Below are 18,900 nucleotides of genomic sequence, written 5' to 3'. Positions count from 1 at the left end.
AAAAATAAAAATCTCTGTATTGACCACACTTCAGTCTCCAGCTCCCACCTCATTCTTTGCTTCCCTCTAAATCCTGTCACGTCAGAGGAATTTTCTAAGCAGCTTCTCATTTTCTCTTGAAGCCACTCCAGTTTAGATTTTTGCATAACCAGCTGAACCTGCTTATGATTATAACAGGTCCTCAAATAATGTTGTTTTGTTCAACATTGTTTAGTTAAAACACTGATGAAAACATATGATACCTAGCCCAGGCCCCTGTCTGTGTGGAGTCTTCATCTTCTCCTATGAACGGTAAACCTGATTTTGTTATTATGTCATTTCATGTAAAGAATCTATCACTGAAGTTAGGTGGACTTACTCTGTATCCCCCAAGACTTCCACAATGCTAAACCCAGTAATCAATTCGCAGTCCAAGTGGATTCCTCCCTATTCCCTGAAACTCCTTCTTCACATAGCTTCCATAGTACCACATTATTCTGGTCCTTTTTTCACATCAGTAGCTGCTTCTGAATCATGTTTGCTGTTTTTTTTATTTTTTCATATCCCCAAATACAGCTTGTAGAAATCTGAGACTCACCACTCAGAACTGGCCCTTTTTCAATTCAACCCCCTCCCTCAGTGAACTATAACCCTATCTCTGATGTTTACAACACCCTCCATACACCAGGGATTTCCAAAAACCTGTGCCTGTGTCCAGGTTAGAATTCTTTACTATCCACTTACCTGCCAGATACCTTCCCAGGAATGTCTCTATCAGTCATCCAACTTTAAAGCCATCAAATTTCAATTCTCAATCTCTCCTCTTTCAATCTTTTCCGCCTCAACAAAAAACACTTTCATTTTTTCAATTTCTTGGAAAAAAAATCTAGGAGTCATACTTGACATTTTTTCTTTATTTTATACCCTAGGACCAGCTAGCTTCAGCCATCATTGAGTATTCCTTGGTTTTCTGGGAAAATCCTCTTTTCCTTTCCTTCAGCTCACCCTCTTTTATTTTCAACAATTATTTTAAAGAGTGAAACTTTAAAATAATAGGCACATTATTCCACTATTTTGTTCAAAATGCTTTAACATTTCCCATCGCACTCAGAGTAAAGTCCTAACTCCTTACAGTGACTTAAAATTATTTTCAAGGTATCATGTTCCACAAATTCCCCTGACCACCTCTCTGGCCGTCCTCCATCTTTCTCTCTGTGCTTCAGCCAGGTGGACCATCTTCCTCTTTCTCAAATGGTCCATTCACACAAAATCTGGGCCTTTGCACTTTGCTTCTTCTTCTTAGAATGTTCACTTCTAGTAACTTCAGGGTTTTCTTCTTCACCTCCCCCATTTTTTCCGCTACTCACATCTTATACTGTCAGTTACTCTTTCCTTTATTACTTCTCATTTTATGTCAAATAGCCATACTCTTTCTCTTCTTTTTTCTCCACTTTATTTTCTACATGATACTCATGATACTCAAATATTGTATGCTTTTCTCATTTTTCCCTAGTCTTTTTAGGTACTTTGTCATATATTAACTAATGTATATTTTTACATTGTAATTGCTGAATAGGTAACATGGTCACATGGTTCAAAGTCCAAATTCACTAGGAAAGGTAGAAAACAAAATTCCTCTAACAATAGTATACCCCTTCTGCCCTTGCCTTCCCCCAAATAATGTCTATTATTTGTTTCTTATGTTACAAGTTTTGAACACTTAGTATCACTTAGTTTATCTTAAATTCTCTCTCTCTCTCTCTCTCTCTCTCTCTCTCTCTCTCTCTCACATATACATATATATAGGTTACAAATTCAGTCTCCATAATCTTGTTTTATCATTCCTATCTCTCATTCTACATTAAGGTTGAGGCATAATTTATTAACCTGTCACTTCCTGATGGATTTTTTTCAACTTCTGTTACAAGAAGTGACCTTACTAAAATGTGTTTTTAATGGTAGAAAGTTGTGTGAAAGTTGTCAGAATCAAAATGAAGTCACTTATGTTAAAATCCCTGACAAATGGAGCCGAGGAAGGCCTTGAAGGAGTGGGTCTCATGTACGAATGCCTTATAACAAGAACTGTCACAAAAGACTGTTCAAAAGCCAGAGCCTTGCACAAAGCCCTCTCCAACTTATAAAACAAGCAAAATGCTTCTTCTAGGACTTCTGCCCAGGAATTGCCTGTCCACTCTCAGACTGCTGCCACCCTTGTTATGGATTCTTGTAGCCAAAGATACTTATTTCAAAACAATGATTTAATCCTCTTTCTTTCTTCATTAGAAATCTTTGTATCCCCTTACCTCCCTGAGTATGTGCATGGACACACAGTTTATGATGGCCTGTGTACTGCCATTGCAATGCTCATTCCCAAATACACATCATTTTTTGTTAGAGACCTTGCCTATTATTCAGACACACAGTTGTTTTATTGTTATTGTTGTTATTTTTAAATATTATCTATGTTATTTAGGTAATTATTTTCTTTTTTGCCTTCTGGAGTTTTGTGTTAGAGTATATGTAATAAAGGTGATTAAAAAGATTATAAAGAAGATTATAAAGATTATAAAGAATTTCTCCCAAGTTTTTTTTTCTTGGTTTGGAGTTTTATTATTTATATTTAGATTGCTGATCCACTCAGAATTTATTTTGTTACAGTGTATGATATACAAATGTAATTTTGCTTTATTTTTTAAATGGTTATCCAGTCATCCTTACATCACATCTTGAATTATATTCTTGTCTGTCAGTACAACCATACCCTAAATTCCTGTACACAACTGTGTCTAATTCTGGAGCTTCTACTATACTTGGTTCCTCTTTGTCTCTCTTCATACATCAATACTACACACTTTCAATAGTGTAAATTTGCCAATATATCCTTAAACCTGGTACGGTATGTTTCACTTATTCATCTGCTTTTTCACAACTCCCGCTTATATTTGTTTGTGTACCTTTCCATATAAATTTTAGGATTAGATCTTCTAAGTTCAATTTGAAAATGCCTTTGTTATCTATATTGAAATTTTACTGAATATATAGGTTAGCTTTATAATTTGACTATTTTATGCAAGAACATAAATTTTCATTTTTTTGTGTGTCAGCAGTTTTCTAATTATTTCATTAAATTATTTGTTTTTCATCTTGCATTATTACTTGAAAAAGCTATTGATTTAAACACATTATTTTTGTATCCTGTTTTTTACTTTTTTAACATTAAATAATTAAATTTTTTATTAAATAAAAATATATAATAGCTTAACTCATCTCCAATTACAAATGTCAGATTTCCTTTGCTTTTCTAGTTGTTTTGTCTAAAGTGTTCAGTGAACATTAAACAACAGTGGTCAGCTCGGATTCTGTAGGGACTGCATCTCCTATGCCTTCTGGGCTGAGACACACATATTTAATCATGTTCAAGGACAAGCCAATTTATCGTAATTTTTTTCTTTTTCTTAAAATCAAGGAAATCAAGGACACTTGTAACAGACCTTTATTATTATTATTATTTGAGATGGAGTCTTGTTCTGTCGCCCAGGCTGGAGTGCAATGGTGCAATCTGGCTCACTGCAACCTCTGACTCCCAGGTTCAAGCAATTCTTCTGCCTCAGCCTCTCAAGTAGTTGGGATTACAGCCACGTGCTACCATGCCCGGCTAAGCTAATTTTTGTATTTTTTTTTTTTTAATTATACTTTAAGTTCTAGGGTACATGTGCATAACGTGCAGGTTTGTTACATATGTATACTTATGCCATGTTGGTGTGCTGCACCCATCAACTCGTCAGCACCCATCAATTCATCATTATAACTCCCCATGCAATCCCTCCCTCCTCCCCCCTCCCCAGATAGGCCCCAGTGTGTGATGTTCCCCTTCCCGAGTCCAAGTGATCTCATTGTTCAGTTCCCACCTATGAGTGAGAACATGCAGTGTTTGGTTTTCTCTTCTTGTGATAGTTTGCTAAGAATGATGGTTTCCAGCTGCATCCATGTCCCTACAAAGGAGCAAACTCATCCTTTTTGATGGCTGCATAGTATTCCATGGTGTATATGTGCCACATTTTCTTATCCAGTCTGTCACAGATGGACATTTGGGTTGATTCCAAGTCTTTGCTATTGTGAATAGTGCCGCAATAAACATACGTGTGCATGTGTCTTTGTAGTAGAGTAATTTATAATCCTTTGGGTATATACCCAGTAGTGGGATGGCTGGGTCATATGGTACATCTAGTTCTAGATCCTTGAGGAATCGCCATACTGTTTTCCATAATGTTGAACTAGTTTACAATCCCACCAACAGTGTAAAAGTGTTCCTATTTCTCCACATCCTCTCCCAACCTGTTGTTTCCTGACTTCTTAATGATTGCCATTCTAACTGGTGTGAGATGGTATCTCATTGTGGTTTTGATTTGCATTTCTCTGATGGCGAGTGATGATGAGCATTTTTTCATGTGTCTGTTGGCTGTATGGATGTCTTCTTTTGAGAAATGTCTGTTCATATCCTTTGCCCACTTTTTGATGGGGTTGTTTGTTTTTTTCTTGTATATTTGTTTGAGTTCTTTGTAGATTCTGGATATTAGCCCTTTGTCAGATGAGTAGATTGCAAAAATTTTCTCCCATTCTGTAGGTTGCCTGTTCACTCTGATGGTAGTTTCTTTTGCTGTGCAGAAGCTCTTTAGTTTAATGAGATCCCATTTGTCAATTTTGGCTTTTGCTGCCGTTGCTTTTGGTGTTTTAGACATGAAGTCCTTGCCCATGCCTATGTCCTGAATGGTACTACCTAGTTTTCTTCTAGGGTTTTTATGGTATTAGGTCTAACATTTAAGTCTCTAATCCATCTTGAATTAATTTTCGTATAAGGGGTAAGGAAAGGATCCAGTTTCAGCTTTCTACTTATGGCTAGCCAATTTTCCCAGCACCATTTATTAAATAGGGAATCCTTTCCCCATTTCTTGTTTCTCTCAGGTTTGTCAAAGATCAGATGGCTGTAGATGTGTGGGTTTTTTCTGAGGACTCTGTTCTGTTCCATTGGTCTATATCTCTGTTGTGGTACCAGTACCATGCTGTTTTGGTTACTGTAGCCTTGTAGTATAGTTTGAAGTCAGGTAGCGTGACGCCTCCAGCTTTGTCCTTTTGACTTAGGATTGTCTTGGCAATGCGGGCTCTTTTTTGGTTCCATATGAACTTTAAAGCAGTTTTTTCCAATTCTGTGAAGAAAGTCATTGGTAGCTTGATGGGGATGGCATTGAATCTATAAATACCTTGGGCAGTATGGCCATTTTCACGATATTGATTCTTCCTATCCATGAGCATGGTATGTTCTTCCATTTGTTTGTGTCCTCTTTGATTTCACTGAGCAGTGGTTTGTAGTTCTCCTTGAAGAGGTCCTTTACATCCCTTGTAAGCTGGATTCCTAGGTATTTTATTCTCTTTGAAGCAATTGTGAATGGAAGTTCATTCTGATTTGGCTCTCTGCTTGTCTGTTACTGGTGTATAAGAATGCTTGTGATTTTTGCACATTAATTTTGTATCCTGAGACTTTGCTGAAGTTGCTTATCAGCTTAAGGAGATTTTGGGCTGAGACGATGGGGTTTTCTAAATATACAATCATGTCATCTGCAAACAGGGACAATTTGACTTCTTCTTTTCCTAACTGGATACCCTTGATTTCTTTCTCTGCCTGATTGCCCTAGCCAGAACTTCCAACACTATGTTGAATAGGAGTGGTGAGAGAGGGCATCCCTGTCTTGTGCCAGTTTTCAAAGGGAATGTTTCCAGTTTTTGCCCATTCAGTATGATATTAGCTGTGGTTTGTCATAAATAGCTCTTATTATTTTGAGGTACGTTCCATCAATACCGAATTTATTGAGCGTTTTTAGCATGAAGGGCTGTTGAATTTTGTCAAAAGCCTTTTCTGCATCTATGAGATAATCATGTGGTTCTTGTCTTTGGTTCTGTTTATATGCTGGATTACGTTTATTGATGCAATGTTGAACCAGCCTTGCATCCCAGGGATGAAGCCCACTTGATCATGGTGGATAAGCTTTTTGATGTGCTGCTGAATCCGGTTTGCCAGTATTTTATTGAGAATTTTTGCATCGATGTTCATCAGGGATATTGGTCTAAAATTCTCTTTTGTTGTGTCTCTGCCAGGCTTTGGTATCAGGATGATGTTGGCCTCATAAAATGAGTTAGGGAGGATTCCCTCTTTTTCTATTGATTGGAATAGTTTCAGAAGGAATGGTACCAGCTCCTCCTTGTACCTCTGGTAGAATTCAGCTGTGAATCCATCTGGTCCTGGACTTTTTTTGGGGGTAGGCTATTAATTGTTGCCTCAATTTCAGAGCCTGCTATTGGTCTATTCAGGGATTCACTTCTTCCTGGTTTAGTCTTGGGAGAGTGTAAGTGTCCAGGAAATTATCCATTTCTTCTAGATTTTCTAGTTGATTTGCATAGAGGCATTTATAGTATTCTCTGATGGTAGTTTGTATTTCTGTGGGGTCGGTGGTGATATCCCCTTTATCATTTTTTATTGCGTTATTTGATTCCTCTCTCTTTTCTTCTTTATTAGTCTTGCTAGCGGTCTGTCAATTTTGTTGATCTTTTCAAAAAACCAACTCCTGGATTCATGATTTTTTGGAGGTTTTTTGTGTCTCTATCTCCTTCAGTTCTGCTCTGATCTTAGTTATTTCTTGCCTTCTGCTAGCTTTTGAATGTGTTTGCTCTTGCCTCTCTAGTTCTTTTAATTGTGATGTTAGAGTGTCATTTTAGATCTTTCCTGCTTTCTCTTGTGGGCATTTAGTGCTATAAATTTCCCTCTACACACTGCTTTAAATGTGTCCCAGAGATTCTGGTATGTTGTATCTTTGTTCTCATTGGTTTCAAAGAACATCTTTATTTCTGCTTTCATTTCGTTATGTACCCAGTAGTCATTCAGGAGCAGGTTGTTCAGTTTCCATGTAGTTGAGTGGTTTTGATTGAGTTTCTTAGTCCTGAGTTCTAGTTTGATTGCACTGTGGTCTGAGAGACAGTTGTTATAATTTCTGTTCTTTGACATTTGCTGAGGAGTGCTTTACTTCCAATTATGTGGTCAATTTTGGAATAAGTGCGATGTGGTGCTGAGAAGAATGTATATTCTGTTGATTTGGGGTGGAGAGTTCTATAGATGTCTATTAGGTCCGCTTGGTGCAGAGATGAGTTCAATTCCTGGATATCCTTGTTAACTTTCTGTCTCGTTGATCTGTCTAATGTTGACAGTGGAGTGTTGAAGTCTCCCATTTTATTGTATGGGAGTCTAAGTCTCTTTGTAGTCTCTAAGGACTTGCTTTATGAATCTGGGTGCTCCTGTATTGGGTGCATATATATTTAGGATAGTTAGCTCTTCCTGTTGAATTGATCCCTTTACCATTATGTAATGGCCTTCTTTGTCTCTTTTGATCTTTGATGGTTTAAAGTCTGTTTTATCAGAGACTAGGATTGCAACCCCTGCTTTTTTTTGTTCTCCATTTGCTTGGTAGATCTTCCTCCATCCCTTTATTTTGAGCCTATGTATGTCTCTGCATGTGAGATGGGTCTCCTGAATACAGCAGACTGATGGGTCTTGACTCTTTATCCAGTTTGCCAGTCTGTGTCTTTTATTGGAGCATTTAGTCCATTACATTTAAGGTTAATATTGTTATGTGTGAACTTGATCCTGTCATTATGATATTAACTGGTTATTTTGCTCGTTAGTTGATGCAGTTTCTTCCTAGCCTCGATGGTCTTTACATTTTGGCATGTTTTTGCAATGGCTGGTACCGGTGTTCCTTTCCATGTTTAGGGCTTCCTTCAGGGTCTCTTGTAAGGCAGGCCTGGTGGTGACAAAATCTCTAAGCATTTGCTTATCTGTAAAGGATTTTATTTCTCCTTCACTGATGAAACTTAGTTTGGCTGGATATGAAATTCTGGTTGAAAATTCTTTTCTTTAAGAATGTTGAATATTGGCCCCCACTCTCTTCTGGCTTGTAGAGTTTCTGCCGAGAGATCTGCTGTTAGTCTGATGGGCTTCCCTTTGTGGGTAACCCGACCTTTCTCTCTGGCTGCCCTTAAGATTTTTTCCTTCATTTCAACTTTGGTGAATCTGGCAATTATGTGTCTTGGAGTTGCTCTTCTGGAGGAGTATCTTTGTGGCATTCTCTGTATTTCCTGAATTTGAATGTTGGCCTGCCCTACTAGGTTGGGGAAGTTCTCCTGGATGATATCCTGAAGAGTGTTTTCCAACTTGGTTCCATTTTCCCCCTCACTTTCAGGCACCCCAATCAGACGTAGATTTGGTCTTTTTACATAATCCCATACTTCTTGGAGGCTTTGTTCATTTCTTTTTCTTCTTTTTTCTTTTGGTTTCTCTTCTCTTCTTCATTTCATTCATTTGATCCTCAATCGCTGATACTCTTTCTTCCAGTTGATCGAGTCGGTTACTGAAGCTTGTGCATTTGTCACGTATTTCTCGTGTCATGGTTTTCATCTCTGTCATTTCATTTATGATCTTCTCTGCATTAATTAGTCTAGCTGTCAATTCTTCCACTCTTTTTTCAAGATTTTTAGTTTCTTTGCGCTGGGTACGTATTCCTCCTTTAGCTCTGAGAAGTTTGATGGACTGAAGCCTTCTTCTCTCATCTCGTCAAAGTCATTCTCTGACCAGCTTTGATCCGTTGCTGGCGATGGGCTGTGCTCCTTTGCAGGGGGAGATGCGCTCTTATTTTTTGAATTTCCAGCTTTTCTGCCCTGCTTCTTCCCCATCTTTGTGTTTTTATCTGTCTCTGGTCTTTGATGATGGTGACGTACTGATGGGGTTTTGGTATAGGTGTCCTTCCTGTTTGCTAGTTTTCCATCTGACAGTCAGAAGAACTGTCTGTTGGTCTGTTGGAGATTGCTTGAGGTCCACTCCAGACCCTGTTTGCCTGGGTATCAGCAGCAGAGGTTGCCGAAGATATAATATTGCTGAACAGCGAGTGTACCTGTCTGATTCTCCCTTGGAAGTTTCCTCTCAGGGGTGACACTCCACCCTGTGAGGTGTGGGGTGTCAGACTGCCCCTAGTGGGGGATGTCTCCCAGCTAGGCTACTCAGGGGTCAGGGACCCACCTGAGCAGGCAGTCTGTCCGTTCTCGATCTCAACCTCCGCGTTGGGAGATCCACGGCTCTCCCCAAAGCTGTCAGACAGTCATCGCGTCTGCACCGGCCCCCGCTGCTTTCCCTATTGGACTTCAGCTGTGGGCTCTCCCCAGAGGTGGAGTCTACAGAGACAGGCAGGCTTCCTTGAGCTGCTGTGAGCTCCACCCAGTTCGAGCTTCCCAGGGCTTTGTTTACCTACTTAAGCCTCAGCAATGGCGGCGCCCCTCCCCCCCGCCTGACTTCTGCCTTGCGGACAGATCGCGGCAGACTGCTGAGTTAGCAGTGAGGGAGGCTCCGTGGGGTGGGACCCTCCCGCCAGGTGTGGGATATATTCTCCTGGTGTGCCTGTTTCCTTAAAGTGCAGTATTGGGGTGGGAGTTACCACCCGATTTTCCAGGTGTTGTGTGTCTCAGTTCCCCTGGCTAGGAAAGGATTCCCTTCCCCCTTGAGCTTCCAGGAGGCGATGCCTCGCCCTGCTTCAGCTCTCGCTGGTCAGGCTGCAGCAGCTGACCAGCACCGATTGTCCGGCACTCCCTAGTGAGATGACCCCAGTACCTCAGTTGAAAATGCAGAAATCACCGGTCTTCTGTGTCGCTCGCGCTGGGAGTTGGAGACTGGAGCTGTTCCTATTCGGCCATCTTGCTCCGCCCCTGTGTAATTTTTGTATTTTTAGTAGAGATGGGGTTTCACCATGTTGTCCAGGCTGGTCTCAAACTCCTAACCTCAAGTGATCTGCCTGCCTAGGCCTCCCAAAGTGCTGGGATTACAGGCTTGAACCACCACACACGGCAACAGATCTTTGGAGCATCTTTAATTATATTTGATTTTAAGTGCATTATAACAGCTCTCTTAACACTGAAACATCCACTCATTCTGGGAAGGACAACCCTTGCTCATGGTTACTTTCTATTCCATTTTTGGTAACTTTGAAATTATGTTAATTACGAACATTTGTCATAATGCTTTCTTGTTTCATCTTTTTTTTCCCCAATGTATATAAGGTTGTAGTATCAATATTTATAATTATTTTATACAAAATTTTATATTTTGAGACATTCTAAATAGTAGAGAAAAATAAAATTTAAATCTGTTGAAGTTGTTTGCTTTTTAATGGTTTGTTAGAATTCTTTTCTAAAATAATTTGGTCCTGCTACTCATTTTGTGAGACCAAAGTTCTCATGTTAGTTGAATTGTCTTATGAATTTATATATATGTATATTCTACTGATACTAATTTAGATGTTCTCAGTTACCTGGTGTTTGTTTTGACAAATTATTTTTTGTGAAAGTCCGTGGCTTTATCTGGATTTCCAAATTTATTTGTAAGTAACATACTCATTTTTGAATATTTGACCCTCGATTGTTATTTTTCCACATAATTTTTTCCTTTCTTTCTTAATTTTAGATTGCGGTTTACATATTTTATTATCTTAAAGCTTCAGTAAATATTTATTTCTCATAATTTAACCTTGCATTTTTCTACTACTGTAAATACTTTTGTGATTTTTCTTCATTATATTGTTAATTTTCTAGCTCTTTGATTTGTATTCCTATTTCATTTTTATTAATTATTATTAGTTGAAAGATATTAAGGCAATAACTTTTTCTCCAAACCTTTTAGCTGTGGCTTACATTATTGGATATGCAAAACTTTATTTTTCTAGGTTTTTTGTTAGCAATTTGTTATTAATTCTTTGACTTAAGAATGTTTCAAAGGAACCTGTGCTCACATTTCAGAAGAAAGACCTTTTTCTTTTTCTGACTGATTTAAAAGTTCTGTTTGTAATTCTATAGTATTGCGAATGCTTTTGCTGTTAAGACTTCTTTTTCCTGTTTCAAATGTTTGAATTTTGAAATGTTCTGTCGACTTTTAAAAGCGGGAATAGTCCCTGATTACAAAATACGAGGTGTAAATTTTATGTTTAGTTATTAAGGTAACAACCCCAAAAAATGTTTTTCTTGTTTGTTTTTGTGCTATGAGTGATAAAAGATAAATTAGTATCTTCTACTAAATAGGCTTCTTTCACTTTCTCTTAATTCCTATAATTCTGCCTTATAAGAGTAACAGTTTTGTATGTTGCATAGAAACTTATAATTATTATGATATTATTGTGTTCTGAAATCTTTTCATTATAAAGTGCTCTTTAAAAATGCACTTAATTTATTTTGAGCCTAAAGTCCACCATTCTGTTTTTAAGATAACCTTTGCTTTCCTTTAAGTTTTCTGTTATTAATGCCCAATATTTTGCTTTTTAAATTGTGTTAATACTTTGTATACTATTTCTTTCTAAATATTTTGTTTTAATATCTCATAGAGAGCACAGATTTGAATTTTACATTGTTAAACAGGCAGAAATTTCTAATTTTTTAATAGGTGGTTTAGTGCACTTTCATGTATTAAAATGGCTGTATTTCACTATTTTATCTTCCTGCTTACATGTTTGTTTTCTGTCTCTGAGATAGGTTTGCCATGGGGTTGTACATATTGTCCATCTGTATTTAACAGGGTTTTTATTTTTATTTGAGTAACTGACTTGATTATTGTACCTTTATTATCATATACTAAGTTCTTTATTTTTTAGATAACATCTTTTCTTCTCTTGCTTGCTCTTTCTTTCACCAAAATAATTTGGCAAAAATATTTGTTATTTTGAGAGAAATCCTCAAGAACAGGAAGACTGTTCTTTCAAGAGTTTTTTTTTTTTTTTCGGTTTTTTGTTGTTTGTTTGTTTGTTTGTTTTGAGATGGAGTATCTCTCTGTTTCCCAGGCTGGAGGGCAATGGTGCGATCTTGGCTCACTGAAACCTCCGCCTCCCGGGCTTTCTAGAGTTTTTGGAGATCTGTTACTTGAAAATGATTTATTCCTTTTTTCTCACAGACAAGACAACGTTCTGCTTTTCAGCTTTTGTCATTATTACAGGTTTTGTCAATTCTTTCATACATTTTTATTTGAATTAGGACTGCTCACTTTGGCTGAAAATTGAGCTTGCAAATTATTTTCCCACTATAAATTTTGCCTTTGTGTAATATTTAAGAAGACAAAAGGGAAAATTCTTTCTTATTCTACTACTTTATACATGAAGCATCCTGTTCAATTTTATTGTCTACCTTATGCCAATAAAATATAGGATTAATGCAGATATTAGTTTTTGCTTATTTTGTTTACTACTGAACATCCAGCTTTCAGAATTACTTGCTATGTAGAAAGTACAGAGTGACCATTTCTTGAATGACTAAATTAATAAACATGAACATTTCTGCCCTGAATTGTGATTTATTTATCTATGGGTCTCAATGTTAAAAAAAAATTCATGACAGAAAATATTCAATTCAACTTAATTTAACATTATACAATGCAAATTTGACTTTTTAAATTTTCTTTCTATGGTTTCCTTTCCAATTGCAATTCTAATCCATCAGATACTTTAGGTGTAACTTGTTGAATTTTGGGTTATTTAGATATTATTAAAGGAATCTAAATATAGGTGCTATAAACATTCATGTGTAAGTCCTTGCATGGGCATATATTTCCATTTATTTTGGGTAATTATCAAATAGTACAATGACTGAATCATATGCATCTATTTAATTATTTTCTATCTTTTAGAGATAATTCTAAATTTATACATAGTTTACACTTTTTCTAATGATGATATTTTAAATTATCGTAAATTTCATGGTTTAAAACGTTCCTCACCTCTTCCAGCTTCTAGAGGATTTTCTCATTGCTTGGCTCAGAAACACAATCCTCTGGCCTCTGCTTCCTTCCTCATCTCTTCTTCTCTGATGTGGACACCCCTCTCTCCCTCCTCTAAAGACTCCTGTGGGGCCAATACACAGAACACAGAACAATCTTCCACTGTCAAAGTGGCTGCCTTAAGCAGATCTGGAAAGTATGTTCTGATGTACGGTTACGTATTTACAGATTATGGGGATTAGGCCATGACATTTTTTGGCGGGGGGAGCATTATTTATCTTAACAGAGTCCACACTCTTGCCCCCCAGAGATTCACGTTTGTCTTATATACCAAATATATTCACTTCATCCCAACATCCTGTAAAGGCTCAACCCATTCCAGTATCAACTCGAAGTCCAAAACTTTAATTGTCTCAGCTCAAAGGTCCAAAATCCTACCACTTATATGATCTAAATCAAGTATTGGTGAGATTCTGAATCCAATCTACCCTCAGGTATGATTTCTCTCTATCAGTCCGTGAAACGCAAGAAGCAAGCTACTTGTACTCAAAATGCATCATGGAACGGGGAAAAGATATTGGTTATAAACATCCTAATTCAAAGAGGGAGAAAATTGAAGAAATACTGGAGTCACTAGTCTTAAGAAATTTTACAACTCAGTTAAGTAAACAGCTTTAGGTATCAGGGTCATGTAAAAATTGTCTGATTTGTGGCTCCACCATCTGGGCTCACAGCTCTGACCTTGGTGTCATTCTTTTTTTCTTTCTTTCTTTGTTCTTTTGCTTTCTGTGAAAGTTAACATGTGTTTGCAGCTGAGCCATCTTTTTCAGGTTGTTTCATTACTGTAGAATTTGGGAAGTCTGAGAGCCCTCTTTCATTTTCTCTTCTCTGAATCCTTTTCAGTCCAAGCTAACAGCATAAAATTCTCAAGTTCTTGATAATAGTTCTTAACTTAAAGTTTACATTGTCTGATATTAGTATAGCTATCTCAGCTCTCTTATGATTACTATTTGCATGGAATGTCTTTTTTCTGTTCTTTGGCTTTCAGCCTGCCTGTGTCTTTGCATAGAAATTGAGTCTTTATCACCACACATTGGACACGGTATACCCTGCTCTGGTGATAGGTGCACCAAAAACTCAGAAATCACCACTAAAGAACTTATTCATGTAAGCAAGCACCATCTGCTCCCCAAAACCTATTGAAATAAAAAATATATATATATTTTAAAATGACCCTTTTTAGACAATATATAGTTGGCTTGCAAAAAAATTTTGTTTTAATCCATTTTGCTAATCTCTGCTTTTTTCTTAGAGTTTAATCCATTGACATTTGAAAAAATTAGTAAGAAGGAAGAGTTTATTTCTGCCATTTTGACATGTGTTTTCTGTATGTAACTCCTTCCTCCCTGATTTCCACCATTCCTGCCTTCTTCCATGGTTAGTTTTGGTAATTAAACTAAAGAGAATATTTAAATTCCCTTCATAATTCCTTTTGTGTATATTACATAACTATTTTCTATGTGTTACCAAATAAATGACATAGAATCTCTCAGCTATTACAGTCTGATTTGAATTGATACTAACTTACACAACGTTTTTCTCCTATGCAGCTCTGTTTCTCCCTTACGTTACTGATGTCACAAATTACATCTTTTTGTCCTGCACGTCCAGTTACATAGATTTATAATTATTTTTTATCTTTTTTTTGAAATTCTGTAGAAAAAAAGTTACAAACAAAAATTACAATAACACTGGTTCTTATGCTTCCCATGTATTTAGCTTTTCTGGAGATCTTTATATCTTCACACAACTTGGAGTCACAGACTTTCATTTTAACACAAAGATTGCTCTTTAGCATTTCTTGATGGGTAGGTCTAGTGGAATTCCCTCCCTAAGTTTGTTTTTATCAGGATTATCATTCATTTTTAAAGAACAGGTTTGCTAGTATAGAATTATGTTGATAGTTTCTTTTTCTTTGTTCACTGTAAATCATCCTTATCATGTTGCTTTCAAGATTGTCTCTTTGTCTTTGACATTTGACAGTTTAATTACAATGTGCCTTGGTGGGAGCCTCCTTGGAGTCTGCCTTCCTTCTTTCCTTCCTTCCTTCCTTCCTTCCTTCCTTCCTTCCTTCCTTCCTTCCTCCTTCCTTCCTTCTTTCTTCCTTCTTTCTTCCTTCCTTCCTTCCTTCCCTTCCCTTCCCTTTCGTTCCTTCCTTCCTTCCTTCCTTCCTCCCTCCTTCCCTCCCTCCCTCTTTCCCTTCCTTCCTTCCTTCTTCCTTCCTTCCTTCCTTCCTTCCTTCTTTCCTTCCTTTTTTTATCTTTTTTTTTAGATAAAGTTTCACTCTTGTTGCCCAGGCTGGATTGCAATGGCACGATCTCACAATTTCAGCTCACTACAACCTCTACCTCCCAGATTCAAGCGATTCTTCTGCCTCAGCCTCCTGAGTAGCTGGGATTACAGGCACCCCCCAACCATACCCGGATAATTTTTTGTATTTTTAGCAGAGATAGGGTTTCACCATCTTGGCCAGGCTGTTCTCCAACACCTGACCTCAGGTGGTCTGCTTGCCTTGGCCTCCCAAAGTGCTGGGATTACAGCCATGAGCCACCATGCCTGGCCCAGTTTTTCTACTTGGAGTTTGTTGAGCTTCTTGTATTTATAGATGCAGCATTTTCTTTTTCTCAAATTTGGAAATATTTCAGCATATTTTTTTCTTTTTCTTTTTCTTTTTTTTTTTGAGATGGGAGTTTCACTCTTATTGCTCAGGCTGGAATTCTATGGTACAATCTTGACTCTCCGGAACCTCTGCTTCCCAGGTTCAAGCAATTCCCCTGCCTCAGCTGCCTGAGTAGTTGGGATTACAGGCATGCACTACCATGCCTGGCTAATTCTGCATTCTTAATAGAGATAGGGTTTTTCCATGTTGGCCAGGCTGGTCTCAAACTCCCGACCTCAAGTGATCTGCCCTCCTCGGCCTCCGAAAGTGCTGGGATTACAGGTATGAGCCACCATGCCTGACCATGCTTTTTTCTTTAAATAATCTTTCTGCCTCTTTTGTTCTTATTTCTCATTTGTGAGTACACTTATGCATATGTTGGTCCACTTGATGGTGTCTCTTAGGCTCTATTTATTTTTTGTAATTATTTTTTCTTTCTGCTCCTCAGGCAGGATAATATTAACTGTCCTATTTTCAAGCTACAGATTCTTCTCTTCAATCTGCTGTTGAATCCCGCTGATGAATTTTTAAATGTAAGTTATTATAATTTTCACCTCTAGAATTTCTATTTGACTCCTTGTGATAATTTCAATCTATTTGCTAATATTCTCACTTTATTTGCATATTGTTTTCCTGACTTCTTTTGGTTTGTGTTCAATTATTTCCTTAATTCTTTGAGCATAGCTAAGACATTTGCTTTGAAATCTTTGTCTATTAAGTTTGATATCTGGCCTTCCTTTGGATTGGTTTTTCTTAATTTATTTTCATCCTTTGAATGAGCTACATTTTCCTGCTTCTATGTATGACTTGTAATTTTGTTGCTGTTGAAAATGGGGCATTCGGTTTAATGTGGTAACTCTGGAAATAAAATTCTTCCCCTTTCCTAGTTTTTGATTTTTTTAAAAATTATTTAAGGCTGCAGTAATCTATTTGAACATTTTCTAAGCCATTTCTGCACACACTATTTTTTGGCATGTATGATCATTGAAATCTCTCTTCTTATCACTCCTGCGTATTTAATACCTTGACAGAGATTTCCTTGAATGACAAGGGCTGGAAAAAAAAAGCAGAATACAAAATATCAATAAAAAATTAAAAAAAGGAAGAAAGAAGAGAACAACCACCTCTGTCAGTCTTTGCAGAATAGTTCTGTGCCAGGGAACTTTTTCACTACTTATCTAGGCCTAGTCTGGGCACTGAAATCGGCCCGAGTTGAAAGAGGAAGTTCTTGGGACTCTGAGCACACATCTTACCTGAGTATATGAGCAGCTTGCTAAACCATACCCCCTATACACATGCTGCTTTTCAATAACCTAATTTCCAATGATTTTCACCTCAACTTTTCCTTCAGACCTTAGTTTATCTATTGTATATCTCCACTCATAATCTTTTGGCCCAGGTATCTGTAGGTTTGACTTCTTGTAGCTTTTTCAAATCATGCTTGCCAGTTTTGCCACCTGCATTCTGAGTAATGCAAAGTAAGTGTTTGTATTAATCCTTCAAATAACATCCAGGCATATTAGAACAGATGTACAAAACACTTTGCAAATATGGGTTACTTCCCCTAGTTCCAGGGGGTGCCTAGGAAGTAGACTGCAACCTATTCAATGCTCATACACCTACTATGCTGAAGAAAGGAGTGAGGCAAGAGTGATTTAAGAAAGATTTTTATGGCATTTTTAAGATGTCATTTTCTTGATTATCTCTTTAGTTGTAACCCTTTGACTGTTCCCAGAGATCCTGCAAATCTAGTTTAGAAAACTTCTGTTTTTTTGTTTATATTCTACTTTTTTATGTTTCTATGGAGAATGAGAGCTTAGAACTGCCTACTCTGCCATTTTGCTCATAATACTCATGTAAAATAATATTTTTAGAAAGCCCTGTGCCCACAAGAACTGGTAGAACTTTAAAGAAAATAATCATAATGCATTTATGACCACAGGAAATCTGATGTATATGCAATAACAGTTTTATTAGGACCAGTAAACCAGAATCCCCAAATAAAGAATGATAAAACTTAAGAAACTAAACTATTTACACAGTAGAACCTCAGGAATTGGTGATACAATAGGGGGCTATAAAAAGTAGGACTTCATTTGATTGTGTTAACATTTTCTGTCTGCTACTATCTGTATATCATAGGAAGATTGCTGGAAGGGAAATGATGGCTTACTCACTTGGGAAAATAATGAACATCAGTGATTTATTTTTTTAAAAGGTATGTATGAACAGCTAAGGAACAACAAATTCAGAAAGCCTTTTCAATTTCTAAACATGAAGGGCTAGGCATAGAGTAATTATTAAAACCACTGATAGCTGTACAAAGAGGCAGCCAGACAGGAATTATGGGCTTTGATAATTCACAACTACTACCAGACTGTGACACATCAGGGAGGAAACCAGAGAAATAAATGCTCACTCAGACGTCTCTCCTACAGGCCTTTCATCTATAGCTAGTAAGTCCCATTGGTTGAACTAAACCAGGAACCAGAGATCAAGGCGACCAGTCAGTACAGTCCATAAAGTTCAGCTTCCTGGGTCAGAGGTGAGAGAAAAAGGTGGAGGATGGATGTGGAGTTGCAAGCACATACTAGATCTCAAAATTGCATGAAAAACAAAACATGCCCAAAATAGCTGTTTCTGTGCTTTGTAAAATCTAGCCTCCAAAGTCTAGCATAGTGAGCATTTTGTCCATTTTATTGCCCAAATTCTGGCTATCACTATTGCTATGATAAGGTATTTTTTCTCCTACCCAGAAGTCTTGTGTTTCCTGCAAGCACCAGTGAAACAATGCAGAATAATTTCTTAATTTGAAAATGCAGTAAAAGTTCAGACCCCATATAATTTCTGACACTGTTAGGGTTGAAGCTGAGGCACCGACAGAGGCGTGGCTTTCTGGAAAAGGAAGGATGAGCATATTGTGGACTTATTAACAGGATTTGATGGAAGTCCATGAAAATCAGTAGCAAACATGGTAACCAAATTGTGTGCTTAAACTCAGATATAAATGATCTTCCACCTACTGCCTCTTACTAAGAAAGAATATGGAAACGGTGGTGGCCACACACAGGGAAATAGCTTTAAAGACAGCTGTCTTCACTTTGTCCTGGGTGTTGTGTACTGTCCTCCTGATGGGAGGACTTTACTGCCAATCTGGCAGCCAGACTCAGATTTGTCTCAGTGTAACCATTAGTGTGAAGAGTTTTCCTGGGTGGAAAGAAGGTTCAGAATTCTTTCAGGCAACGATACCCAAGCAGCAGATCACAATGAGCATAAAAAACAGGGAAATCTGTAAACACTATGGGCAGAAATTAGGCAAATTTTAGAACCTTGATTGTTGGTTGGTTTGAAATTGTCC

The 18,900-nt window shown here is 37.5% G+C and overlaps 1 long non-coding RNA gene across 3 annotated transcripts in view; it reads right to left on the bottom strand.

Moving 5' to 3' along the window:
• Window positions 1-18,900, bottom strand: part of LOC117073492 — a 63,575-nt gene that overhangs the window by 22,183 nt on the left and 22,492 nt on the right. The window contains exon 2 of one of the 3 annotated variants that reach the window (XR_004433253.1): window positions 12,824-12,947. The exons of the other annotated variants lie outside the window; for them this stretch is intronic. This is a non-coding gene — a long non-coding RNA (uncharacterized LOC117073492). The remainder of the gene's footprint in view (window positions 1-12,823; window positions 12,948-18,900) is intronic. 3 annotated transcript variants of the gene reach the window in all.

Source organism: Trachypithecus francoisi, unplaced genomic scaffold (genome assembly GCF_009764315.1).
Source record: "Trachypithecus francoisi isolate TF-2019V2 unplaced genomic scaffold, Tfra_2.0 Lachesis_group4, whole genome shotgun sequence".
Taxonomy (NCBI): Eukaryota; Metazoa; Chordata; class Mammalia; order Primates; family Cercopithecidae; genus Trachypithecus; species Trachypithecus francoisi.
Note: the sequence above shows the minus strand (reverse complement) of the source record. Positions and strands in the feature narration are given on the sequence as shown.